General features: G+C 31.1%; 1 pseudogene; it reads right to left on the bottom strand.

The window, feature by feature from the left end:
• Positions 1–5543: 5543 nt before the first annotated feature.
• On the bottom strand, positions 5544–6822 carry LOC114745145 (probable methyltransferase At1g27930; annotated as a pseudogene).
• Positions 6823–10103: the final 3281 nt, after the last annotated feature.

Below are 10103 nucleotides of genomic sequence, written 5' to 3'. Positions count from 1 at the left end.
ACTTTTTTTTTCAGTTTTACCCCATTGAATATAATTTAAAAAAATTTGAGAGAAAATGTATAATATACCTTTTTTTTCAATATCTTTTTCTAATAGGCAAAAAATGTGGAAAATTTTATTAATTTAACGTGTTCTTAGTATGCGAAGGCTTGTTTGCTTCTACTTATTTTGAGTGCTTATTAACAGTTTTAATAAGCAAAACATGACTCTTTTCATATACTTATCTTGTATTTTATAAAACACACTTAAAAACCTATTTATAAATTATTCCAAATAATTCCTCCTATATAAGAAAAGAGTGGCACCATATGTACTAAAAAGTGACCTTCAAGAAAGCTTCCATGATTCGGTCAAAAAAAAAAAGAAAGCTTCTATGAGAATCGCCATCATGGAACTAAACAATTCTTGAAATGTCCAATGATGCAACATATGACCTTTATTGAAATCATCAATGGATATATAATTACGATTTATTTTGTTTTTGCACAGGGCACAAACAATTATTGAAAATATTATTGAAAAATGGACCGGAGGATAGTTTAAAAAGCAATATATATAAACTGCCTCAAATTCTTAATATATAAGTTAATATATAAGTTAGATAATTAATTTTAAAAAATAAAAAAAAATTAGTCAAGTTGATTGCTTGTAACAAATGCTATCATTTCAAATCATCTACATTTGAGCTACTCCTTGGTTGGAATCCTTACAATCAATAAGAATATATTAGAAAAACAGTTATAGATTTGAAAAACAAAATAAATTGAAGTTTTATATTTACAGCTAAACTCAACCCTCAAATTAGCTTTTATATTAAGAATAAAAAATAGTATATATTAACAATTAATTTGACAATGAAAAAACAAAAGGATTCACATTATTAGAGTAAAAAACCATAAGAATTTTAGAAAAAGTTGTAATAGTTATCCTGTGGGTATTAAAAACACATAGCAATTGAAGATTATATTGTTAGCAGCATGAAAAGGTCAATTCATACTGAAACGATTTACATTGTGTTACAATTGGTTGAGTGGTAAATAAAAACGCACATATGAATGATGATAAATATGTAAGGCCATAATCGCCCAAAATAAGTGTATTATATTTCACAATACTAATTTCATGGAACAAATAAATTAGTCAAGCACTTTTAATTTGTTAATTAAAAGATGCCTTATAAAGAGCTTGTTTGATAGATGAAAAGCTATAGTACGAGACTGCACCACCATACTAATAATATTTGAGATTCTCTTTTAATCCATGTGAGTTTTTTTCTTATGTTTTTATTCAACAAATTTAAATTTTATCAATCAGCACTTACAATTAACTTTTGATTTATATCTGATTAAGAAAAATACTTGCAATTTATTCATTGCTTATTGAAAGCTCTAAAGCTTTCGTTTTTTTCTTAACGTATTAAACTCCTTAATTTCCAAAATTCATGCAGTTTGTAAAATAAGACATTCATAAAGTTTATGAGTGATAGCGGGAAAAAAAAAAAAGACAATAAGAAATATACATCAACCTTTAAACTGAAATGCAGCTACTTATTGAAAAATATTTAATCTTAAACTGAGTTTGTTTAAGATTAAAAAATAATTTTAGTTGGACTAAATATAAAAAGAAAATAGTTACTACAAATGAGCTGTTGGGAGAATTTAAACTAAATACACAAACGATGTCTTGAAAAATAAAAAGCTTATTTTCGTAAGCTATTTGGAGCATCTTATCAGAAAAAAGCTACAAATAGATTTTTTCCCCCCCAACAATTTAAATGTTAAATTTAATTAAAATAACTTTTTAATTTTATATTTCTGATTTTGATTAATTTTTTTATATGTAAAGATCTCCTCTTCCTTGTCATTTTTTGGTAACTACCCTACTTAGAGCTGTGACTAGATCAATTAAGCTAGACAAGTTAATTATAAAAAATTTGATGTAAACTCCCTAAAATAGTAATGTGAAATATTAGATTATACTACTTTCTGTCTTTAATAAAAGAGCTAGTTTAACTTTTAATTTAATTCTAAATAAAACACCTCAATTCATTATATATCTTATATTTATCTATTTTTTTAAAGTAGTCTTTGCAGTAGTTACATATGTTAAATGTTTCATCACATAATAGTTCTGGCTAATACATATTATTAGCATGGGTATTTTAGAAAAAATAACATCTATTTATTATAAATAACTAATTTTATTAATCTGTTCAAATTAGTTCACTAGTTCTTATATTAAGGTCCGAAAGTAGTATATCAATTTACAAGTTAGGTACATTAGTTTGACCCAAAAAAAAAGAGATAACTATGATTATGTATCAATTTATAAGTTAGACAAATTAATTTGTAAAAAATAATAATATGAGAAATAAACTGCATCAATGTCTTATATTTATGATCAAATCCAGCTCTCCAATTTTTTTATATTTATAATTTTCTTTCAAATTATTACTATTTATTGCAAATATTTAAATGGAATCTGTGATGTAAATGGTTAAAATGAAGTATATTTTAAAAAATTAATACATATTTTTTATAAATAACTAATATAAGATAAAATTAAGAGGAAATTGGGGATAAATCCCTATTTGAAAAGTTAATTTTAGAATGGGACCTAACCTTAATGACAATAAGTTTGAGGAGTGAAAATATCAAATAAGCTGAATTGCATATCATTGATCTTGAGTTGCATGTGCTTAATCTCAATTACATATTGGATATGCTTAGCTGCATATGAAACCTAATTACATATCACTGATCGTAATTATATATTCTTGATCCCAAGTTGCATACACAATATCCTAATTACATATTGCATGTGCTTAATTGTATATATGACCTAATTGCATATCACTCGTCCTAATTCCATTTTCTTAAACCTCAATTGCATATGATTAATCCTAATTGTATATTACATATGCCTAGTTGCGTAATGCGTATAGGACCTAATTGCATATCATTGATTTTAATTGCATATATGTGATCCTTAGTTGCATTTGCTTAATACTAATTACATATTGAGGATTTTTAGTTGTATATAAGACCTAATTACACATCACTGATCCTAATTGTTTATCCTTGATCCTAAGTTGCATATGCTTGAACTTAATTGCATATTGAGGATGCTTAGTTGCATATAGAATCTTTACATATTACTGATTATAATTGCATATCCTTGATCTCTAATTGCATATGCTTGATCTTAATTGCATATTGCATATGCGTCGTTGCATATTCTTGATCTCAAGTTGTATAAGCTTGATTCTAATTGCATATTGATAATGCCTAGTTGTATATAGGATCTAATTGTACATCACTTATCTTAATTGATATCTAATTGTATATATTTGATTCTAATTGCATTTCATTAAAGGTATTGTGATAATTTCATTTCTTTTTTTAATCCTCTAAAAGGACTTTAAAAATTCAAGTCCCATTCCACTATTAAATTTTTAAATGGGGATTCATCTCCAGTTTTTCCTAAAATTAATAATTTAGTTGATATATTTTCTGGTTTGAAAAAAGGGGGGGGGGGGGGGGGGAGCCTAAAGGGGAAGGTTGTTTATGGAGGAAGGGTTTTCAAGCTAACCCCGCCATTATAAGAAAGTAGCAACGGATGGCTCTCAAATTACAAGGAAAGGACTGACCAGAAAGAGGCAGGCAGGGAAACACACGGGGATCAGAAACGCAAACGACGTGGCGAATAACAATTGATCCCGTTGATCAAAAGTCCATTCATGATCCATAAAATTATCAGTTTAAGGGTGTGTTTGGATGAAACCAAACCGTGGTTTGAAAAAGTGATTCTGGAGAATAGATTCTGGGAGAATAGATTCTGGAAAGAATAAATGTTATGAAAAAGTGATTTTGAGAAGTGAGAGTGTTTGAATAGTTATTATCAGAATCACTTTTTATATATACAAATTACTAAAAAAAAGACATAAGTTAATATGATAATTACAGAAAAAATAGATTTTATGATATATTTTAATTTGAAGGAATAAAATTGTTAATAATATATTTTTTATTAACATAATTAATAATACATAAGATAATATAATTAATAAATAATTAATATGTATATATATTTATAAAATATAAGATTAAATATGTTTATAAAAAAATGTTTATAAAAAAAATAACAAGATATATATCCTATAGGCTCTCACACTCTCCCTTTTTTCTCCAAAAGCAAAAAAATTTTGCTTTTTTCAAAACCATGGTTTTGAAGCCAAAACCATGGTTTTGGCCAAAACCACGGTTTAGACAAATTAGAGGGTTGTTTGGGTGACTTATCACCCAAACCATGGTTTGGATCCCCAAACCATGGTTTGGGGTGTCACCCAAACGGTGCCTAAATCTTATTATTGCCGTGAGAATGTGGGATCTGAGACCTGAACGCGATGCCGGTCCTGATGATGCACGGATCCCCGGGGGGAAGGTAAACGACGTCGTACATCCTGAAAATAGCCTCTGTCGTTTTTCTTGGCCTGCCACGTCATAGTCCCAATTCGCCTTTTGTTGCTTGCCAGGTTCCTTCCTTCACTCGCCCCTCTTCGCCTGTGACCCACATCACTCCCAAACGAGAAATTACGAATCCCTTCTTTTTTCCAGAACCCCAAAAAAAAAAGACAAAAAAATCCTCAAGTCATCCTTATGTGAAGCCATATGGAGGTACATGTTATTTTTAATAAATCAAAAATATAAAATCTTGCGCATAATTATATTGTTTGCCACTTTCTCTTGAGTTAATTCTGAATTAATTTGCGCATTTTCTGTCATCTAACTTTATATACATTTCATATTGATCTCTCATTTTAAGAAATATTTTTTAGTCCTCTAACCTCAATATAATTCGTATCAGATGATGATTTTTGTAATAATCACTGTTACCTTAAAAATTAACATTAAAAAAGTTAATATTTGCTTCTTTTTTTTTTGGGTAACAACATTAGTATTAAATTCATAAAATTAAAGATGCGCTCTTGCAAAATTGGTTTCCACAATAAGCTCTATTTATGATCATTTCTAAAAATTACTATAATTGCGCTTAACCGTTTTTCTGAATATTTAGATCATCCATATAATACTAAAGAACAAAGTTTATACTACCTCCCATCCCAATTATAAGAACTAATTGACTAATTTAAAAAAATTAAAAAAATAAATTAAATTATTTATTTATAATAAATAAATATTGTCTTTTCTAAAACATCCTTACTAATCAATTATATTAATTAGAACTACCATTATTAGAAGGACTATCTTAAAATATATATATATATATATATATTGTGTTATGTCAAGGAGTAGAGGTAGTTTAATTCAAAAGCAACAAAGAAGCAGGAAATATATATATATTATTTTGGCCGGAAAGCAGAAACAAAGGTCTCATCTATTTTTCTGCCAACAAGGAGCTCATCAGTCTCAGACTCTTCTCTATTTATACATTCACATCACAGTCTCCTCAAGTCGGCAAAAAAACATCCAAGAATCTAAAGGAAGGCCACCAACAAAGGGTGAAAAACAGAGACAGCGACATATAAAAAGTAATAATCCCTGTAAATGTAATAGGACAATATGTGTAATATAACAATATAGCATAATTCGAAATAACAAAAATAAGTAAAATAATAATAATCATCGTCGAACCCAGAAGCTGTGGATAGAGAGGAACACAGCTCTCCTGGAAAAATCCCGTGGCAATTGGTCGGCGCAATTTAGCTGCAGAACCGAGAACTATGGTGGGACACGTTCGTCGCCGCCGGAATCTTGAAGTGCCATAGCCTCCCTACGGCACGAGCTCTGTATTTCCGACAGAGGAACTCCTCCGCGTACAACTTCTCCACCTTCCGATCCACATCGTGCAAGAAGACGTGCGTCACACCGGATCCCTTTCTATTCCTCGCCATTACCGCCGCCGAGAAGATGGCCGCCATCCGGCCCGGCGCCTCCGCGAAATACCCCCTCGGAGCGTCGATCATGATCAGATCCCACTCCCTATCGTACACCGTGTCCGGCAGATTGTGGAGCGCCAGTTTGCATTTCTCGTTGCCACGCAGATAGGCCTTTCCCGGCGAACAGTTCGGCTCCGACCGATACGAAGAGAGAAGCCGGTCCGCTTCTTTGAGATGCGTACGGTAATGTACATAGTGAGCCTGAAGATGAGGAGCGTCCTTAAGGACTGTTTGGACCCATTTAGGGTCCTCTTCGAGGAATACAGTGGTACCGCCGGGATTGATCGATTCCCACATGAGCGAGTCGTGACCCAGGCCGAAGACGAGGAAGTTGCTCGGCCGACCTAAAGATCTGAGCACATCGAAGGAAACTCGGATCTCCGATAGCGACTGCTGAGGGACGACATGAGTGGTGGCGCGTAGTGAAGTATAGCCTTGAGCTGGCTCGACGTGGTGGGAAGATCGTCCGCCGCACCGCCTCTAACCGCCGTGACTGAACACAATAAGGAGCCGTTAGAGTTCCGGGCGAAGGTGGATATGTAAAAGGCGCCCCCGATTAAGCCAATCAGGGCCAAAACCAAGAACCATGGTTTCTCCGGAAGGGCCAACCCGTTCTTCATCATTCCCAAAGTCCCAGAACTGTAAGTAGAAAAATGAGCGCGAGCGTTAATAAATCGTAGTAATTTTTAGAAGAAACGAAGGAATGAATTGGGAGTTATGAGTAATTAGTGAAGAAGAAGAAGAAGAAGAATGAAGATCAGTAATGGATGATTATGGGAGGGATTAAGAAGATACATTTTGGGGAAAAATCAACGTTATGAGAGTTGGGAAGGTGATGTTGAAGAAAGGAACATATAATCTTAGGCTGATTCTAATTTAGGGTATAAGAGGAGAGGCCGAGCGGGTGAAGATTTAGGCCCACGTTATCTATTAAAAAACAAATGGTGGTTGCAAAATTTAAATTTAAATTAATTGAAGAAAGGGAAAATTTCTTAAAATTCCCATTGCAAAAATTTATTCCAAAATTTGTTCAAGGATCCGATCACAGCTCTTCTGCAGGGCGGCTGCGTACAACCTTCTATTAACTATAGTCTACTGCTTCCAGCCCTAAATATAAAAATTAATTGGCTAATCTAGGTAGATTAAATAAATAAGTTAAATTAGTTATTTGTAATAAATAAGTACTGTCTTACTGCTTCTAGCCCTAAAAATTAATTGGCTAATTTAGATATATTAAATAAATAAGTTAATTAGTTATTTGTAATAAATAGATATTGTATTTATTAAAATATCCTTACTAATCAAGTTTATTGGTTAGAAGTACCATTATTAGAAAGACTATCTTGAAAAAGAAAAATGAATAAATATGGGAGACAAAATGAATTAAGGTCTTCTATTTAGGACCAAAATAAAAGTTAAACAATCTCTTAAAATAAGAACGGGGAGTAGTATTCTCTTTTCTTGTTATAAGAATCTGCCAATTAAAGAGTTAAAAGTATTAAATTTGTCATAAAATTAAAGTTATTTTTAATATTATTCTTATTAATTATATTAAATACCAACATCATACGAATTTCTATTCTCTCACTGCTATCATTAAATACAGGTGTATGCAAGAACAACAACAAAAACTCATCATCACTAGGTGAGGAAAAAAATATATGTAAAAAAATATGGGTATATGTGTAAAAAAATATTTATTACTTATTGAAATTACCAAATGGTCTTGTAAAAAGAAACAAAAAATTGCTTTAGAAGTACTCTCCGATGTTATGGAGTGAAGGGAGTATATGCATATAAGTAAGGATATGTTACATATAACTAAAAATAATTGCACCCTTTTTAAATGAGATGCACCTATTTAAAATCCCAAGTCATATTTTTGGACAACAAATTTTATGAGGATTTCTAAACAGTTTTTCTTATAAAATAAAGGATAGTGTTGCGGTTGAAGGAAAAAGAATGGGTCCAGCTGCTCAAATTCTTTGCATACTAAAGTTAGTGGATAATCAATTGTTTAACAATGTTAAGAAGATCAAGTGGATAATCACAAATGGTAAGGGCTATTCAAACTGTTTATTTAAAAAAAATATAATTGATCATGCAATTGCGAATGATCTATGATTACGTTTGGTAAGAAGCATTGAAATTAAGAGATTGAGATTGCAATTAGGAAAATTATTAAAAGAGTGTTTAGTATGAAAGATTGCTTCTTATATGGGATTAGTCAAACCCATGTATATGTGATTGGAGAATACTATAGGGAAGTGGTATTCCCCAATCCCACTTCTATGGGTTTATCTAATCTCATATAACAAGTAATACTCATGCTAAATACTATTTTAATGATTTTTTTCAATTGCAATCACAATCACAATTCCCATTTTTAATGCTTCCTACTAACGAGACCTAAGTTTTTAAGTTATTAGGTCAGAGTACAATCGATGTATTTGTGTAAAATTTAAAATAATATATATATTGTGGATTTGCATGAAAATCTCCAGTAAATCATATTATCCCTTATGAATATACTCTTCTGACTCTAATATAGACCATTTATACTAGTATGTGTATAAAAGTCTTATATTTAGCTACAAGGGTCTTATATTTAGGATCAGAGGAGTAACTTTTAGTAGTTTTAATATTTGATTGAATTTATAAGACATTTTTAATGTATTTCATCCAAAATACCTTAAATCTCATTAAATCAATCTTAAAATCTAATTTGCAACTTTAGCCTAATTTAATATGAAAAATTCACATTTATGTGTAAAATTAATTAAGTGAATTATATTAAGAATATTAAAAAAAAATACTCCCTTGAAACTATATGTAAGATGCAAGTAGTAGCATATAGAGTATTTACAAGGCAGCAGCCATGTGGTTGACTTTAAAATCCGTCTAAATACGCAACCAACCCATATGTGAGTATGGAGCCCCATCACATAATTGATTAGTTGATGTTTGATATTATCTTGATAATGATTTATTAATTTAAAGGATGAGATTAGAAATCAGATATTTATTTGTTTATTATATATAAAACTAATAAAATATGGCGGTAGCTTAAATATCGTGGTAGGACGTGTCCAGTAATTGAGCGCCACGTGGTGGAAAGGCGTGAGGCGTACGACAGTACCATTATGAAAAGGGAAAAGAATTCGAATGATTGACAGTTCTTTATTGGTTTTGTGCCAAAAGCTTTCACAAGTGTCCCTTGTCGGTGCAGTCTCCTCCTGACACCCCCAATTATTCAATTTATTTGTCATTAAAATATGTTTTAGAGAAAAATTTGAGAAAATGACAAATAAAAACCTCTAAATTACTAAAATTATAAAGAGGTTACCTGAATAAGCCATATTACTAAGAAGGATCTGGTCTCAAATTGTAATTATAAAATAAGCCTAAAAAGACAAAAATGCCCTTATTCTCTTTCTTTCATCACCCCATCTCTTTCTCTTTCCTTTTTCTCTTTTCTTCTGTCTTCGTCGTTCTCTCCCTCTTCATCTCCCTCCCTCTCTTCTTCCTTTCATTCCTCTCCCTCTCAAAAATATTTATCTCCCACCTATACATTTATCAATATGATTAAGGTTGTGGTCATTCCCACCAATCTTTATTACAAAAAAGATGGTGACCCATCATTAATACTAGTTGATGACTTTTGACTTTCATTTCCAGATATGTTTTTGATATAGTTTGTCGAGAATACTATCTTCTTTTTGTTTACTTGTATGTGGGAATCGATAATCTCCCCATGTGATTTAGAGTTGCTGGTTGCTGTCAAAATATCTCTGGTTTTTTGTTATTTGACTTAATATTGTTGTAATTTTACCTAATAGTGTTGTAACCACAGATTGGTTAGTTTGATCACAGCAACATGGCATGACAATATAAAAATGTTGGTATTTTGTTTATGGGTAGAGCAATATTAACATTTAGTATTTATAGTTGTAAATGGTATCAATGTAGATCCATTTAATGTTCTGAAATTCATGACAAACCTCCCCACTGACTTATAATTTCACTTACCATAGTTGTTATTTGGCTTTCCACTCTTGTCAATTGGTTTTCACAACTTGTCATTCACCTTACTCAACTTGTCATAAATCACATATCAGAACTTGTCATCTGCTAAAGAAATATG

The sequence above is a fragment of the Neltuma alba genome, unplaced genomic scaffold (genome assembly GCF_004799145.2).
Source record: "Neltuma alba isolate B1F8T4 unplaced genomic scaffold, ASM479914v2 tig00004545_pilon, whole genome shotgun sequence".
Classification (NCBI taxonomy): domain Eukaryota; kingdom Viridiplantae; phylum Streptophyta; class Magnoliopsida; order Fabales; family Fabaceae; genus Neltuma; species Neltuma alba.
This window is presented reverse-complemented; position numbering and strand designations above follow the sequence as displayed.